Source organism: Schistocerca gregaria, chromosome 1, assembly GCF_023897955.1.
Source record: "Schistocerca gregaria isolate iqSchGreg1 chromosome 1, iqSchGreg1.2, whole genome shotgun sequence".
Lineage (NCBI taxonomy): Eukaryota > Metazoa > Arthropoda > Insecta > Orthoptera > Acrididae > Schistocerca > Schistocerca gregaria.
This window is the reverse complement of record NC_064920.1, coordinates 1,058,222,687-1,058,242,142: the sequence shown is the minus strand read 5'-3', so window position 1 is coordinate 1,058,242,142 and position 19,456 is coordinate 1,058,222,687. Positions and strand designations below refer to the sequence as shown.

Here is a 19,456-nt window from a genome sequence, read left to right as displayed (position 1 = left end):
TTTTGCACTATGAAATTTCTATCTTTACGGCAAGCTGCAAAGAAATCTGTAGAGAAAGACATTTTTTAACGATGAAGATATTCACACGGCAGTTCTGGAATGGCTCCGTGACCAAGGAGCGGATTTCTTTCGTTGAGTTATTGAACGATTGGTAGAATGTTCCGGGCGTTGCTTACAGATGCTGTATTTAGTGCCTACGTTGAAAAATAGTGTCATGGATCTGCTTCACTATGACGTGTAGAGCAGCATTCGTTAACAATAACTTGGACTACCATAATAATATGCAACTACATAAAGGAGGTCGCATGAGAGAGAGAGAGAGAAAGATCACTGTTAACATATTTTTTCCTTCGTAATCTTCTTTGTCAGACTACATTCAGTAGGCCTAACCTTGAAATGTAGCATAAGTATCGAACAAATATTTGTCACAAATTTCTGAAGCAAGAATGAATAGCCAATATCTTCAGAAAACGCGCTCTTCCGTTGCAAAAAGTTTTTCGGCTGCAGCTCGAAGCCACGTGGCCGAGAGAGGATGCAGTGGACTTGCATTTGGGAGTATCGAGGCTCGTTTCCTCATCCACACAATGTGATAGGTTTTGCTAAATCGCGTCTGACGGATGGTTCCTCGTTCAACAATAGCTTCAACAGTGCGTCACCTGGTTCCTTCTCTTCTTCACTTCTAATATTAGTAAATAATATGCAGTCTTATAAGCTTGAGCACCTACTTCCCATTCCGGCAACAATCACAGGAATTGTGGCAACTACGTTAACTGTTATACAATGGATCTTTCGGCTTCATAGTATTTCCGGAAGTGTTGCGCTTGATAAAGTTTTCACGATCAGCGGGTATTCTTATCCAGTGCTTTCGGCGATGTATCTAAAGATAAGACAAGTCTGTATCGACGTACCGCATGGATTACAGCAACGCTTGCAACACAAATTACACCATGTGAAGTCACGGAAGAACTCCTATATAAAAACGATTCTCACGTTGTGAAGGTCAGTTTACGTCCTGCCTCGCACACCGCTGGTGTTACAGGACAGACAACGACATCTGGTGAGTACTGCGGCAGGTTTGCAATGATTACTAACTCTCCGACAGATATATTAGCGTATCTCGGTCATAACGTTCAATTTGATAGCTGCTGTACTTGAGAGCATGTCGTGCTGTATCAAATTGTCGAAACCAGGACGAAAGTTTTACTTTTTAAGGCAAACCAGAAAATTTCGTAATGTTATGAAACTACGGTATATTAATTCATTTGTATATAACACATATATTTGTGGAATGTGGGTCTTGGGTCTTCAACAAGGAACATAAAATATACTCTGCAGTTTTCAGTGACGAACACAGCTGTTCGTTTCGTTTAAAAGTACCGCGCATCACAAACAAATGAGTAGCCAAAGTGTTCACAGTTCCAGAATTAATTCCATATAATAAGTAAAATGACGCAATAATCAAAAGGTCTGAACTTTTCTGGAGGATCAAGCCAGTTTGCATTTCCAGGCCTTTGTACAGCAAAGGCATCAGAGAGAGAATAAGCTCCATTAACAAATTGATCTCTTTCTTTTTAAAGAGCCATTCTGACATTCGCATTTAGAGCGAGGTAAACCACAGAGAACCTAAGGCGTATTCATTACTTAATTAGAACCGTTGCCGGTAATGTACCCGTTTTTTTCTCGCCACACAGCGAGAGTAATAGCGGAATTGGGGAAATGAATAAGGTCGAATAACTGCCGTCACACTTTTAGGGATTATAGAAATCTTAAGGCTTCTCTTCGCCACAGCGTCGACGAATCGTTGAGTTTCTATAAAAAGAAAAGAGCTATTTTGACTGTTATCCATTATTATTCCGTGTAGTGAACGAGAATTCCAGCCTCCTCAGAAATTATTAGTGTACATGTGTACTAAGAAAATCTTGTACGCTACCAGTAACTACCTAAAATCTTCTGAATTATTAGGTAGCTTCCTTCCTTTCAATACTCTCCTTATCAAAAATTCGTCTCTGTTGCAGGGATATTCATCTTAACTACCTACCGGTATTACTATATTGTGTTCAAAATCACATTAGGTAACAGCAAATAGTGGGATGCAGCTCTCATGGAAGGTACTGCACGCATTCAACCAATTCTACAAACAGTGGCGAATGTCGAGGAGAGGGGGAGCAGATATGGGATTGTAGCTGTCCCCCTCCCCCAAAATTACACCTGTTTTTTCTCTCTCTGCCTCAAACAAATTAACACAAATACCATTGCTTACTCCAGAGAATTTGGAGAAGCCACAATGATACATATTTTCTTAGCTCAAGCCCCCCCCCCTCCCTCAAGATTCGACTCTAACCACGAGACTTGTAACTGTAACTGCCAACCCTCCTCTGCGACTAAACTGTCATATGACACTTGCTCTTGTAGGGAGTTGTTGTATGAGATCCATTCACAGAAATGTTCATCCCTAGTTCGACAAAAGGAAGTTAACAAGTTAATAAAAAGAATTATTGCCTGCACGTTTTACTTTAATATTAGACATGCTCAATTACAAGTGGTATACAGAATAAACAAAACTGCTTACAAATTTACCTTTTGTATGACAAAACGACTTTTTTAAAAGTACTAATTGTGATAACATATAATCAGCAGTTACGAGATATTTTGGATGTAGCAAAAACACATGTGAAACAAATTTTCTTTGTAACACACAGTAATGACAAACACTAATAGTCTACATTAATTTACCCCTGAGACTGCAGGCTTAAGGAAAATAGTCGAAGTTATGCATATATACAGTTCTGCTGAAAAAATACTAATACATTTATACTTAATTGGAAAAACTATTTTTAAATCATATTTGCACTAATACACAGCATTATAAACACAGTTCCCCACTTGTTCTATACATTATCTTCTGTATTTTCAGCATGCACTTGGTCTTTCATTTTTCTCTCCTCAGGAAGTTGGTTTTCACCAGAAGAAGAAGTGTTATACACCATTTCCAGTTTTCATTTTATGTTTATTTTGTGAATTACTTGCAAGTATTACTTCACCTTATAGCAACCCCTAGAGATAAGACGCTCCTTCAAAGTACTCATTGCCCTTATGCTCTTTATGCTATGTGACAGTCTGTCGTAAAATAAGCTTCATGCATTTGTAGGGTCCCTATCTTATCATTTTCAGACTTTTGCTGCAGATATGGACTTTTATCTAGTTCTTCTGTTGTGGTTGTGAAAATTGCAGGATTCCTATGGTGGCAGTTTCACTGTGCTACTGATGACATTCTTTTGAAGTTTTAAAATTTTCTGAATATGTACATCTGCTGCTCCTCCCTACAGCGCAATGTGTGTGGGAAATAAGACCATAGGATTTTTTAACTGAGATTTGTGTATCCACCATTTACAATATTTTCTTATTAATATTTGTTCTTATTTTAGAACAGATTTCATCGATGTGGTTTCCACTGCTAGAGATTTGTCCACATTACTCCTAGAAACTTATTAGAGTTAATTTCTTCTAGATCTTCATACCAAATGTCCAGAATAAAATCCTCTGAGCAGACAGTTCCATTTGTTACAAATTTTGTAGAAATTGTTTTCCTTCCTGTTGATCAACAGATTATTTTCTCAATGATATGTTTATATTATTTGCATATTGTCACCAGCTCTCTTCTCCAAATTCTTTACTAAGTCACTACATACTAGTAAGGTTGTGCCATTGATATACATAAATGCTTTTTGGTTTACCACTGCTGGGAAGCCATTTTCATAGAAGACATAGAGCAGAAGTCCTAGTGCTGAACCCTGAACTACTCTATGTTTTACATACAGAAAATCAGAGCAGACATTTTTCTCAGTGTTTCGAGCTTAATGTTTTATTTCAACACACATCTCACTGTTTTCAACAAAGGTTTTTATATAACATCCTTGGCTTATTCTCTTATGCCATAGAAGTACTGTTTCTCTAGAAAAATTCTGTGACATACCCAATAAAAAGCTTAGGAAAGGTCTAAGTATGCACCATAAACTTTTTTCTTCTGATCATCCATTAATTATGATTGTTATGAACATTGCCATTGCAATCTTTGTGGGTCTCCCCTTTCTGAACCCATGTTGTGCATTATTTAAGATATTTTGTCTCTTTATGAAGCTTATCTTTCTCTAATTAATCGCTGTTAATAGTACATATTAGACTGAACAGATGTGATAGTTACTGGCCTAGGATTTCCTGGCTCTCATCTCTCCTCTCCTTTAAATACTGCCACTACCTTGTTCCTTGTTAAATATTGTAGGAACACTTCTTTCATTTGCCAAATTTATCTAGAATGTCAAAGGCTGTGCAGGATATATAGCACATTGTTTAAATATTGTTGTTGATATGTCTTCCAAATCCTCTCTATTTTTATTTTCAGTGCTTCAATTATTTTGATACATACAGTTCATCTGTAAGGGAAGCCACCCACTTGGGGTTTTCTGTGCTCATTGGTGCTCTGTGCTCATTGGTACTGCTATGTTTTGTTTTAGAAGTTGCTCCCTTGTGACTATGATGCTGACTGAAGCTACACTCTAAGAGAGAGAAAAAAAAAAGATGATGCACCACAAAGAAATTATTCAAATGGTACAAAATTGATAGTTGCGATTTACATGTACAGAGAGTCAAATGATTCCAATTTCAGAAAAATAAGATGTTTTATTCAAGAGAAGGAGCTTCACAAACTGACCAAATCACTAATGTGTTGGTGCACCTCTGGCCCTAATGCAAGCAGTTACTCAGTCTCTGGCCCATATGCAAGCAGTTATTCAGCTTTGCACTGATTGATAGAGTTGTTGAATGTCCTCATGAGGGATATTGTGGCAAATTCTGTCCAATTGATGTATTAGATAATCAAAATGCTGAGCTGGTTGGAGAGCCCTGCCCACAGTGCTCCAAACATTCTATCCAAGTAATAGAAACACTCACTGTGTGCAGGCGGGAATTATCTTGCGGAAATGTAACTTCAGGATGGCTTGCCATGATGGGCAACAAAAAGGGTCATAGAATATTGTCAACATATCACTGTGATGTAAGGGTGCTGTAGATGACGACTAAAGGGGGCCTGGTATGAAAAAAAGGGCACCCCAGATCATCATTTCTTCTTGTCAGTCCATATGGCAGACAACAGTCAGGTTGGTATCCCACCAGTGTCCACAGTGTCTCGAGACATGTCTTCAGTTTGTAATTTCATTGACTGGAGTAGTGCTTTGAATTGAGCTCCAATGACAGGGAAGGCATGTGTGGCGAACAGCAGTGGGACACCATACGGTCCAACAACTATGAGTAATGGTCTGGCGTGCCATTTGTTTCATAGCAGAACCTCTTTAGTTGTCATCTGCGGCACCCTGTCAGCACAGTGGCACATCGACGGCACTCTGAGCCATCCGGAGCATACATTTCAGCAAGATAATGCCCTCCCATAGGAAGCAATAGTTCCCATTGCTTGGCTTCATGTTTGCCAAATCCTACCTTGGCCAACAAGGTCCCTAGATCTCTCCTCAATTGCGAACGTTTGGAGCATTATGGGGAGATCTCTCAGCAGCTCAGGATTTTGATGACCTAAGATGTCAGTTGGATGGAATTTGGCACAATATCCCTCAGGATGAGATCCACCAACTCTGTGAATCAATGTCAAACTAAATAACTGCTTGCATAAGATCCAGAAGTGCTGAAACACATCATTTATTTGCTCAGTTTGTGGATGTCCTTCTCTTGAATAAATTGTCCACATTTTCTGAACTTGTAATTTTTTTTTTTTTTTTTCCGTGTACATCTCATCTACCAATTTTCATCCCATTTGGATAATTCCTTTGTAGTGTGTATGTATGATTTTTTTTGTCGTAGAATGTATCACACACCTGTTATGGAACTGTCACTTCTTGTCCATTGCTTGTTAACATCATATTTATATCTTTTAAGACATATGGCTCTTTTCTGTTCTCATTTACATAATTCCAGACTGTTTTAGAGATAGAAGTTTGTATTTTTAGTTTTTGGTGGCTAGCGTTTGCCTCTCTTATCATCCAGGTGCATGCTTTCTTGTAGCACCTGTACGCCTCATGACTTGCGTGTCCTTTACCTTTCTGACGAATGTCGTAAAGCACAATCAGTTCGTCTCTTGCTTTTTCATTTTAATAGTCATAAATTTCTTGTTTGTTTTATCACCAGTAGTTCTGTGTACTTCAGGACAAGTTACATTGATGATGCATCTTAATATGTCACAGAAAGTTTCCCAACTGTGTCACAGAAAGTTTCCCAGCTCTTTTTTACACTGTCCTCTATAAAAGTATCATCCCATTTTAATGGTTTTAGCAAAATTTTCAGCCTTTTCTAACATAAATGAGAAAATTCTGCTTGAAAATGAACAAGGAAATATGTGAGAAAGAAGAGGAAGCTGGAAAGTAAGAGAAAACAATGTTTGGGTAACGGGATCATCATGATAGATTCATTTGCTGAGTTTCCGGTACATCATCATGTTTATGACTACTATTCCAAAAAGGATCATTCAATATTCAACAAAGAACCAGTTAGAATTAAGGAAGCAGATCTGTTTCTAGGTAGCTCCACATTGATATTTTCAGCTGTGCATAACCTCGATTTTCACTATGATTCTGTCGTTGTAAGCTGTTGTTGGAAAGAGAAACTGTAGCTAAATGGGTATGCCAATTTGTGAGGCAGATGTGAATGTTGATGAAGGAATGTAACTATGAAATGTGGAACAGTTCTAGCCATATTCTAAAGAAGAAATGGACAGATGACACACTTAGAGGAACATTGAGAATGTTTTCTGACAAGTGAAGCAGACTTATCTTTTGCAGTCAGAAACCTCACAAATTTTCTGTAAAAGTGTCACACACAAGAGTCATACAGAGGTGATGAATGTGAGCAAGGCGTGTAGATGGCAGCTGAATGAACCAAGCACACTGTTCCCATGTAAACCATGTTGGCAATAAGCATATGTTCATTTATGATGGCTGGTCATGGGTTGAAGACAGGAAAAAGAGGGTAGGTTAAATTATGTACCTCTTCTGGTTAATTCTTAAATCATCTTTCTTGTTTGTTTTTACAATCCATTTTTCACCACCATCTGTGCCTGCATTCTTGCTGGGGCCCATCTTGTTGGCTCTTGGAAAGATGTTGCTGTTGCCGATTTTTAAATAAAAAAAGACAGGACATTGTCATGAACAATCATGATATGTTGATTGAGAGGTTCTTATACTCATTAATACCAAATATATGAACACCATCAATGATTATTGATGGTGCTCCTAACCATTCTGATGACAGGCCACCTCCCATGGTAAAGTGCTAGGGGAGGTGACTGATTTGCTTCAGATTCACAAGGTTGAACTAAGTGAGAATCTTAGAAAGGTGAAGCTTTTTGAATTAACACCTCTCCATAAACCATGGTTCTCCAGATAGATTCTATTAGCTGGCAAAAACATAAGTGCATTTGAAAGCTCATCAGTTGAATTAGAAGAACAAAATATTGTCCTAATATCAATGTAAAGAATTCCAGGTGTAGCAGTAACAAAATTATATTTACCCAAGTTAATGGGTCTTTTACAGAAAGTCAGTAATGACAAAAAGAAAAGGATTTTAATAGCTGCTGATTTCAATACAAATTTATCAAGTGAAACCAGTGGACCTAATCCAAAAATTTGGGTCAAGGCAAACTTCACGGAATACACAAGAAAAAATAACAATACAGAAACCTGTATCGATAATATTCTAACAAATTATAAATTCAATAATGCAAGGAAGCTATGTGTAATTTAGAATTTTTGTACCATTCTGCTTTGTTTACTGAAATTACTAATACAAATGAACAAAGTACTAGAAAAACTTGCAACAAAAGACATTTTACTGTTAAAAACGTAAAATTGTTCTTCTCTAAATTAGAAGGAATGGAGTGACAAGTCCAAGATGAGATGCCAATCTCTGTACATTTCAACATATTTTTTGAAACTTTTTTCCATGTATTTAATGAAATATTTCCACTTAGAGTGTGTCAGACGAAAGTGTTTAATAAGCTAAATTGGCTCACTGCTGGAATAAAAATATCCAGTGAAAAAAAGACAACTGCACAAGGAACTGGAAAACGACAAAGACCCTGCTTCCATTAACTATGTTAAACAGTATAAAAGCATATTTAAAAGCATAGTGAAAGCAGCAACAGAAATTGTTAACAATAAAAACATCTCTGCTCATGGAAACAAATCAAAGGCAGCATGGTCCATCGCAAAATCAGAACTGGGCATTAAAACTGGCAGCAAAGATATTTCCAAAATTAAGGTGGGGAGTAAAATTGTAACAAACCCGGATTAGGTGTCAGAGTCATTCAGAATTTTTTTATAAATGCATCTAAATCAGATGTAAATGTACAAGCTTACACAGAAAAAGTACATTTAAGACACAAGGCAGAAGAATACTTTAACAAATTTCAGAAAATTTCAGTTTAAGATGTAGAGAAAACTATATTACAGCTAAAGAACAAACATTCCCAATCTCTATCCTCCCAATTTTTACAAAAATATTTGAAAAAGTGGTGGTAACACAAATTAAAAAAATTATTGAGAAATCAAACATAATTTCAGATAATCAATATGGCTTTTAAAAAAAGACAAGAGTACAGTATAGGCCATTAATGAGTTTGTGAAAAAAATCAGCTCCACCTTAAACAAGTTGAGAAAAGTTGCAGGATTGTTCTGTGACCTCAAAAAAGCATTTGATTGTGTAAACCATCACTTGCTCCTGTATAAAATAGAAAGACACAGAATTGGGGGTTGTGTTTTAAAGTGGTTTAGGTCATACCTAGCGAACAGAAAACAAAGGGTAGTTATATTGTCAAGTAAGGAAAATTCCTTCCCTGAATTGATGATTATGTCACAAGGCATTCCACAAGGCTCAATTGTGGGCCAATTTTGTTTTTACTTTGTGTAAATGATGCACCCTTGAACATAAATTCACACTCAGTTTCCTTCAGCTGTCACAAAACTATTAGACAGTTTGGAAAACTGGTTCCAACTAAATGGGCTAAAACTGAATATTGGGAAAACACATTTGCTGCAGTTTAAAACTAAAAATTCTAAGGTAAAAGAATTCCACATTAGTCGTAAGACCAAGAACGGAAAGAAGCATACTGTGTTAAATTTTTAGCCCCACATTAGGACCAAACTCTATACTGGTCTTCACACATAAAGTATTTAGCAGGTAAATTTAACAGTCTGACATGTGCAATGAAGATTCTGTCATATTCAACTAGCATGGAGATAAGAAAAATAGTTTACCACAGCTACTTTGAATCAGTTATAAAGTAAGGCCTTATTTTTTGGGGAGGCACAAGCAAAATGACTAGAATCTTAAAACTACAAAAATCAATTGTTAGAAATATGCCTAACACAAAACTATAAGTATCCTTTTTCGCCACTGTTAAGAAATTAAAAAATATTGAGTGCTCCATGTTTGTACATTTATAAACTGATTACTTTTGTATACAGTAACTCCAAGTTATTCATAGACAATAACTTTCAAACATCAGTACAGCACTAGGAACAATGAGAATTTCATGCTTCCCACTCATAGATTAAAGCTGTTTGTACTGACCCTAGAATATATGGACATGAAAATTTACAACATTCTAAAAAAGAAACAAATTCTCACCATGGATATGGGCAACTAAAGCCTAAACTACAACAATTGTTAGTACAGAAATGTTATTATTACCTACAAGAATTTCTTAATGATAATATGACAATCTGAACATGAAGGCAAGTGGCTGTAATGTTTTGTTTATTAAGCTTAGAAGTTTTATGTCTAATAAATGATTGTAATAATTATTCTCTCTTTTTTTACAGTAATACTGTTGTTAGTCTACGCACAATCTCTGTAAATTAAAAATAATAATTATTGTTTCTGTAATATGCATAAATTGTAATTGCAGTATTGACAAGTCCCCTGTAGAAATCTTGTGATTTAACTCTGTATGTTATGGGAGAATAAAAATTCTGATTCTGAACCATGAGTCTGCCACCTTATCACTGCCACTTAAACCCAACTGAAATGATATGGACCTAAATCTAAGGTTACATTGCTAAGGGTAATACTAATAGAGAGGTAGTCTATCTACAGTCATATGACTCATCAATGAGCCTGATGGGAAGTCATCTCTGCAGACTGGAAGAAAGCCACAAGTTATACGCAATGCACCATGGAAAAATAATGGCAGCATTAAGCTATTTTAAGAATAAGTATGTAGGCTTCCATGGCCAGTGTAATTCTGAATAAAATAATTTTTGGTATTATGCCGCACCATTGTATAACACTAAAGCAACTGAATTGCTGACATTTTGACTGACTTTGCAGCGGTCCTCTTCAGCATAATTACCTGCTAGAGACTGGTGAATGTCTTCCCCTGTATAGTCTATTTCAGTTATTTGATGGTTGCTAGCATCACATATTTGGGATTCATTGGACAATTTGAAGAAGGGATAGCCATGTTACATGCTTCTCTGGATGTGGAGATTTAAAAAACATCTAGGAACAAACTAGGACACTATAGCTACTGGAAACTGATGCACACTGAAAGGTACCAGCATGCTGATCTACACCACCATTCTGCACAGAATATTGCTGTTTATGTGCACTGACAGCCCATGCTTACCTGGTTAGTGATGCTAACAAAATAGAACATGAACTCAGCAAGCTCAAGACAACATTCCTTGCAAACATATATAGAAACAGAAACATAAAATGAGCTACAAGGTACAGCAAAAACAAAATAGACAAAGGTACGGAAGAAACTCTTCCTGTTGTGTGCTTACCTTATGTGAGAGGTGTGAGTGACCCCGTAGGCAAGGTTGTGCCTCGTGGAGGAATCAGGCGTGTATTTCAGAGTGGCTGCAAGATCTGGAATCTGTTGAGGCCCACAGATGATTCAACAGGCGCTCAGCATGCATCTACAAACTTCAGCATGAATGTGGCAAAGTCTATGTTGGCGAAACCGCGACACCCATTAGCACTTGCATTTGAGAGCATGAGCGTTATGTATGGCTGGGGCAGAACAACAAGTTGACTATAGCAGAACACAACCAGGGATATGACCATTTTCAACCTCGCGTGCTTGCTCATAACAGAAAATAAAAGAGGCTACTGAAACAATTAAATGCTCAAACAGCATGAACAGTGAGGATGGCTACAAGTTACCTGCAGTCTGGCTTTCAGTGATTGCAGCCTGACAGACTGAGTGAGTTCACCAACCAGTAGTACCACTTGGCCCGGGTTTAACAGCATAAAAAGTGGCCATGAGAGACCTGCCGTGTGTCTTTAATGCTTCGCAGCAGGAAACCAATACCCCCTGCATACAAGCTGCCAGTTTGTTATTGCCAACCAGTCACCTATGAGAGTTGCCTACCAATCACTTACTAGAGTAGCACACGCAGTATCCTGCTCATTTTCTGCTGTCTACCAATTGTCTACTAGAGTGGTCTTCCAATCACCTATCAGAGTAACATAGGCAGTAGACTACTGTGCTGTTATCCCCCTCCACGACATCTCTCTTCAGATTGTCGAATGACATCCTGGATATTTTATGTCAGTAGCCATCAGATAACCAGGAGAAGACATTCACCAGTATCCAGCAGTTAACTGACCATGAAAAAGAGGACCACTGCAAAGTCAGTTGAAATGTTGGCCATTAGTTGCTTTAGTGTTTTATAATGGCAAGGCCTAATACCCTAAATTATTTTTATTCAATCTTTTAGGAATATTTAGTAGAGAAAATGATCACATAATTAAACAACTTTTCATTGTGACTTAAAATGTCTGTTATAGGGATGAGAATAAAGTCAATAGAGTTTCCATTGTCACAAAAAAGAAATGTAGGTAAATTCAGCAGAATGTTCGGAAAGTGCGGCTTACATACCTGCATAGCAAAATTATATTTTCATTATCTCCTTTACTAGGTCCCTTCCAAATAATACAAACTTCTCAACAGAGGGAAGAATAACCACCCATGCTCTGAAGAAAGAACATGGTTTGATCATTCTCTGTGCAAGCAAAATCTTCAACATTGTTGTGGTGAAACATAGTGAATACCTGATTGACATCATCTACCAACTGTCTACTCTTCTACCCACAAACTTGCCCCGGTGATCCCATCTCAGAAGTCCAGCATAACCTCTAATTCCTTCTCAAATCCTTAGGCCAACCTAGAACCTCTTTCCTGAATCCATTTCTATCCTCAGTTCATTACCCCGTCTCTCCCATCTTCTACATACTTTCCAAAATCCATAAACCTAACCATCCTGGTAACCACAGTGTAGGTTTTTATTGCACTCCCATGGAAATAATAATGGCCTCCACTTACCAACACCTCCAAACTCCTTAGAAGAACAGTTCCTGATGGTAGGGACCCTGTATGACATACATGCTCTCCAGAAAATTTCTAAAGGAACAGCAACTACTACACAACAGGTGTGATAGGTCTAAAGAGGCCCTTGATGTGCAGTGTGTGGAGGGTGTAGTTCAGAGGACAGAGGTGGTTTTGTGAAGTTTTGGTTTTGCCATTTCTTCTACATCTTCGTGATGAGTTTTTTGTGAACAGTTCCATCTTCCATGATGACAACAACTGTATTAAAGATCTACATGTATATGTTCCTGAATCAAAAAATGGAAAATCCAGGATGTAATGTGACAATATTATGAAGAGGAAAGTTGCCACTCATCATAGGCCTTACTGGCTGAACGATTTATTTATTTGTGACAGTCTTTTTGTTGTGCCTATCTGCGACTCAGCGTCTCCTCCATATGGTGAGTGGCAACGTTCCTTTTCATAATATTGTTCATACATTATTGGCTTGACAAATGCACTGTCATGCCTCGACTGGCTCACTAAATCATCCAATCTCCATTCCACAGGACATTTGTGGGGCTGTATGCATCATTAGGTAAAATGTAGAGATCATCATCCCTGCAATGTGGTAGATCTTTGAGTTCTAATAATCAATGAATGCCAAAATGAATTTTTCATGCAGCAATGAAGGGTGTACTTATATGAAACATACTGCCAAATTAAAACTGTGTGCCAGACTGAGACTTGAACTGGGGATCCTTGCCCTTCACAGGAATGTGCCCTACTGACTGAGCTACCCAAGCACAACTCATGACCCATCCTCTGAGCTTTACTTTCACTGATATCTCATCTCCTATCTTCAGAACTAAGCGATGTATGTGCATTATTCATTCTTTCAGGATTGCTAGTCCTGCAAGTTATGCTGGAGAACTTCTGTGAAGTTTGTGGAAGATAGCAGATGAGGTAATGGCAAAGTAAAGCTGTGAAGACAGGTCATGAGTCATACCTGGGTAGCTCAGTTGGTACAGTACTTTCTTGCCGAAGCCAAAAGTCATTATTTCAAATAGCAGTCTGGTGCACAATTTTAATCAGCCAGGAAGTTTCATACAGTGCTTACTCTGGTGAAAAGTGAAAAATTCATTTTGGAAATATCCCCCAGGCTATAGCTAAGCCGTCTACTGCACTATCCCTTCTTGCAGGAGTGCTGATCCCACAAGCTATGCACGAAGAAGTTTTGGAAGGTAGGAGATGATGTACAGGTAGAATTAAAGCTGTGAAGATGGGTGATGAGTTGTGCTTGTGAAGCTGTCAGCAGAGTACTTGCACGCAAAAGGCAAACATCCTGATTTCGAGTCTCAGTTTTAATCTGCCAGGAAGTTTCAATCAGTGAGTGGTCTGAGCTGGATATGGTGTACCAATAGATCCTCTAATACTCTTCCTCACCAAACCAAGGCTGTTATTACACAGTATGACCATGTTTCTCCCGGAGGTCACTATGTTTGTTTAGTAAACTAGCATGATCTGTTGAAACAAAGATCATGTAACTCAAATAACATGACTTGAGAATCCTATGCATGAATGACGAAGGGCTGTGCGAGATTTTAACTCTATCACTACACTAGCATACAAAGATTAGAGCTAAAAGGCTAACAAACTGGAATTCTACAACTGGCTATTGCATCAATGCAGTAAACAGAAATATTAACTGATGAGTTTACTTTGGACTGATGAAGCTATACCAGGAAAGATATTGTGAACATATACAAGACACGCACAGTGCACAACTTAATCATAGCTAACACTTGGTTCAAGAATAATAAAAGAAGGTTGTATACATGGAAGAAGCCTGGAGATACGGACAGATTTCAGATAGATTACATAATGGTAAGACAGAGATTTAGGAACCAGGTTTTAAATTGTAAGACATTTCCAGGGGCAGATGTGGACTCTGACCACAATCTATTGGTTATGAACTGTAGATTAAAACTGAAGAAACTGCAAAAATTTGGGAATTTAAGGAGATGGGACGTGGATAAACTGATTAAACCAAAGGTTGTACAGAGTTTCAGGGAGAGCGTAAGGGAACAAATGGCAGGAATGGGGGAAAGAAATACAGTAGAAGAAGAATGGGTAGCTTTGAGGGATGAAGTAGTGAAGGCAGCAGAGGATCAAGTAGGTAAAAAGACGAGGGCTAGTAGAAATCCTTGGGTAACAGAAGAAATATTGAATTTAATTGATGAAAGGAGAAAATATAAAAATGCAGTAAATGAAACAGGCAAAAAGGAATACAAACGTCTCAAAAATGAGATCGACGGGAAGTGCAAAATTGCTAAGCAGGCATGGCTAGAGGATAAATGTAAGGATGTTGAGACTTATCTCACTAGGGGTAAGATAGATACTGCATACAGGAAAATTAAAGAGACCTTTGGAGAAAAGAGAACCACTTGTATGAATATCAAGAGCTCAGATGGAAACCCAGTTCTAAGCAAAGAAGGGAATGCAGAAAGGTGGAAGGAGTATATAGAGGGTCTATACAAGGGCGATGTACTTGAGGACAATATTATGGAAATGGAAGAGGGTGTAGGTGAAGATGAAATGGGAGATATGATACTGCGTGAAGAGTTTGACAGCGCACTGAAAGACCTGAGCCAAAACAAGGCCTCGGGAGTAGACAACATTCCATTAGAACTACTGACGGCCTTGGGAGGGCCAGTCCTGACAAAACTCTACCATCTGGTGAAAAAGATGTATGAGACAGGCGAAATACCCTCAGACTTCAAGAAGAATATAATAAATCCAATCCCAAAGAAAGCAGGTGTTGACAGATGTGAAAATTACCAAACTATCAGTTTAATAAGTCACACCTGCAAAATACTAACATGAATTCTTTACAGACAAATGGTAAAACTAGTAGAAGCTGACCTAGGGAAGATCAGTTTGGATTCCGTAAAAATGTGGGAACATGTGAGGCAATACTGACCCTATGGCTTATCTTAGCAGAAAGATTAAGAAAAGGCAAACCTACATTTCTAGCATTTGTAGACTTAGAGAAAGAAGAATTCGTGTTAGTATTTTGCAGCTGTGACTTATTAAACTGATAGTTCGGTAATTTTCACATCTGTCAACACCTGTTTTCTTTGGGATTGGAATTATTACATTCTTTTTGAAGTCTGAGGGGATTTCACCTGTCTCGTACATCTTGCTCACCAGATGGTAGAGTTTTGTCAGGACTGGCTCTCCCAAGGCCATCAGTATCTATCTTACTGCTAGTGAGATAAGCCTCTACATCCTTAAATTTGCCCTTAGCCATGCCTGCTTAGCCATTTTGCACTTCCTGTCGTTCTCATTTTTGAGGCGTTTATATTCCTTTTTGCCTGCTTCATTTACTGCATTTTTATATTTTCTCCTTTCATCAATTAAATTCAATATTTCTTCTGTTACCCCAGGGTTTCTACTAGCCCTCATCTTTTTACCTATTTGATCCTCTGCTGCCTTCACTATTTCATGCCTCAAAGCTACACATTCTTCTTCTACTATATTTCTTTCCCTCATTCCTGTCAATTGTTCCCTTATGCTCTCCCTGAAACTCTGTACAAACTCTGGTTCTTTCAGTTTATCCAGGTCCCATTAATTTCCCACCTTTTTGCAGTTTCTTCAGTTTTAGTCTACAGTTCATAACCAATAGATTGTGGTCAGAGTCCACATCTGCCCCTGGAAATGTCTTATAATTTAAAACCTGGTTCCTGAACGTCTGTCTTACCATTATATAACCTATCTGATACCTTTCAGTATCTCCAGAATTCTTTCGTGATTCTTAAACCAAGTGTTAGATATGATTAAGTTATACTCTGTGCATAATTCTACCAGGCGGCTTCCTCTTTCATTTCTTAGCCCCAATCCATATTCACCTACTATGTTTCCTTCTCTCCCTTTTCCTACTCTTGAATTCCAGTCACCCATGACTATTAAATTTTCGTCTCCCTTCACTACCAGAATAATTTCTTTTATCTCATCATACATTTCTTCAATTTCTTCGTCATCTGCAGAGCTAGTTGTCATATAAATTTGCACTACTGTAGTCGGCGTGGGCTTTGTGTCTATCTTGGCCACAATAATGCGTTCACTATGCTGTTTGTAGTAGCTTACTAGCACTCCTATTTTTTTTTATTCATTATTAAATTTACTCCTGCATTACCCCTGTCTGATTTTGTGTCTATAACCCTGTATTCACCTGACCAAAAGTCTTGTTCCTCCTGCCACCGAACTTCACTAATTCCCACTATATCCAACTTTAACCTATCCATTTCCGTTTTTAAATTTTCTAATCTACCTGCCCGATTAAGGGATCTGACATTCCACGCTCCAATCCGTAGAACACCAGTTTTCTTTCTCCTGATAACAACGTCCTCTTGAGTAGTCCCTGCCCCGAGATCCGAATGGGGGACTATTTTACCTCTGGAATATTTTACCCAAGAGGACGCCATCATCATTTAATCTTACAGTAAAGCTGCATGCCCTCGGGAAAAATTATGGCTATTCTTTCCCCTTGCTTTCAGCTGTTCGCAGTACCAGAACAGCAAGGCCATTTTGGTTAATGTTACAAGGCCAGATCAGTCAATCATCCAGACTGTTGCCCCTGCAACTACTGAAAAGGCTGCTGCCCCTCTTCAGGAACCACACGTTTGTCTTGCCTCTCAACAGATACCTCTCCATTGTGGTTGCGCTTACACTACGGCTATCTTTATCGTTGAGGCACACAAGCATCCACACCAACGGCAAGGTCCATGGTTCATGGTACTGCACAAATAGAATAGCTAATTCACAGGATAAAATTAAAACCATATGGCCAGTTGTGAAGGAAGAGTTTGGTCAGTAGCACAAAGTTGACGATATAAAGTCAGTTTGTAGTAAAAATAGCTGAGCATTGCTGCTGAATTAAATAAACATTTAGTTTCTACAGAGAATCATGTAACTCTCTTGGAAAATGCCTTCCGAGACTGATTTATGAAATACTGCTCTGTGATACTGACAGAGAAGAGATTGAGTCAATAATTACATCACTGAAGACTAAGGACTCTCACGAATATTATGGAGTGCCTAGCAGATTATTAAAGTACTGTGCTGCACATGTTAGCCCCGTACTCAACCATATTTATAAGTTTTCCTTTAGGAATGGTCAGTTTAAAGTATTCAGTAGTAAAGATGTTTTACAAAAAGGGAGAAAGGGATAATGAAGGCAATTTCAGACCTGTTTCTATGCCATCAGTGTTTGCTAAAGTTATTGAAATGGCTGTGTATGTAAGGATAATTGATCATTTTATATCACATAATTTGCTATCAGATGCACAGTTCAGCTTTAGAAGTGATTTAACAACTGAAAATGCTATATTCTCTATTCTCTGTGGGGTTCTGGAAGGTTAAACAAAAGGTTTTGAACTCCAGGCATATTTTTTGATTTGACTAAGGCATTTGATTGTGTTGATCACAAAATATTGCTCCAGAAGTTGGACCATTATGGTATATGGGGAGTAGCGCGCAACTGGTTCACCTCTTACTTTAACAGGCAGCAAGAAGTAATTATTCACCGTGTTGAGAGTGGCTGTAATGTGGTGTCTGAGTGGGGTATTGTCAAATAGGGGGTGCCCCAGGTATCAGTGTTCGGGCCACTCCTGTTCCATATTTATATAAATGATATGCCCTCCAGTATTATGGCTAACTCTAAAATATATCTGTTTCCTGATGACATTAGCTTGGTAGTAAAGGAAGCTGTGCGCAACATTGGCTCAGTTTCAAACAGTGCAGTTCATGACATAAGTACACAGCTTGCAGGAAGTAAACTAATGCTAAACCACAGTAAGAGTCAGTTTTTATAGTTTATAACTCATAATTCAACAAAACCTGACGTTTTAATTTTTATAGAGTGGGCATATGATTAGTGAAACTGAACAGTTCAGATTTCTAGGTGTTCGTAAAGATAGTAAACTGTTGTGGAAGGCCCACATTCAAGATTTTCTTCTAAGACTTTATGCTGCCTTTTTTACTGTAATTTCTTGTTAGAAATATCAGCTTATTCCCAAGAACAAGCAGCTTTCACTCAGGTAATACTTGGCAGAAATCCAACCTGCATTTGGACTGGACTTCCTTAATTCCTGTGCAGAAAGATGTGCAGTATATTGCTGCATCCATTTTCAATAAGCTACCACAAGAATTCAAAAATCTTAGCAGTAAACCATGCACTTTCAAATCGAAACTGAAGAGTTTGCTCATGGGTTACTCCTTCTATTCTGTCGAGGATTCCTCAAAAAATTAAGCTGATTCTTATATTATAGTGTTGATTGCATTTACTAAAGCTTGTGGCTTGACTTTTTTGGGTTCATACACATTTTATTTTCATCTGTTATTACTTTTATGTTGTAATTTCATGTACTGACACATTCTATGACCTTGGAGATTTGCTCCTCAACTTGGTCCTACAGAACTCAACATGTAAATAAACAAAGATACGATAGTGGGTGAGATCCCTGACAGAAGAGATTGAACATTGTTCTCACATAGAACTCATGAAGAAGCTCTGCAGGACTATCGAAACCAGTAGGAGTCATGCGGGTGGCTGTTAGAAAAAACTGTTACACCTCTTTGGTGGGGAAATCCTGAAAAATATTTTTTCATCTGGGTCTTAAATATATGAATCATGCACTTGCCTTCCTCATTAGATTGGGGGCAAAAGGGAGGGGAGCGAACATGGCAAATGCCTGACCCTCACACAGAAATGATAAAACACCTGGGACAGTAACTCAGGTCTGTCGTCAGAAATGGGAGTAACTCAGGAGACACTCCTCAGATTTTTTTTTTTTTGAGAGAGCCTGAATAGTGACTTCAGTTTTGGCTGAGGAGCACATAACTATGTAGGAAAAACGCAAAAATGCATCAATGATAATCAGCCAAAACACATTCAGAAACAGACCACAAAAATTCATATGGCTGCATTCCGAGATGTGGATTGCTGGAGACCTTGGGGAGAGGGAAGCCTTGGAAGCCACCTGTTGACTAGCACTTAGGCGACATTTTACAACCAAATACTTC

At 38.1% G+C, this 19,456-nt stretch overlaps 1 protein-coding gene across 1 annotated transcript in view; it reads left to right on the top strand.

The window, feature by feature from the left end:
• The first annotated feature begins 973 nt into the window (after window positions 1–973).
• LOC126281065 (serine/threonine-protein phosphatase 6 regulatory ankyrin repeat subunit C-like) overlaps window positions 974–19,456 on the top strand; it is a 333,306-nt gene continuing 314,823 nt past the window's right edge. Inside the window, exon 1 of the mRNA XM_049979813.1 lies at window positions 974–1,057. The gene's annotated coding sequence lies outside the window, so the exon portion shown is untranslated. The remainder of the gene's footprint in view (window positions 1,058–19,456) is intronic.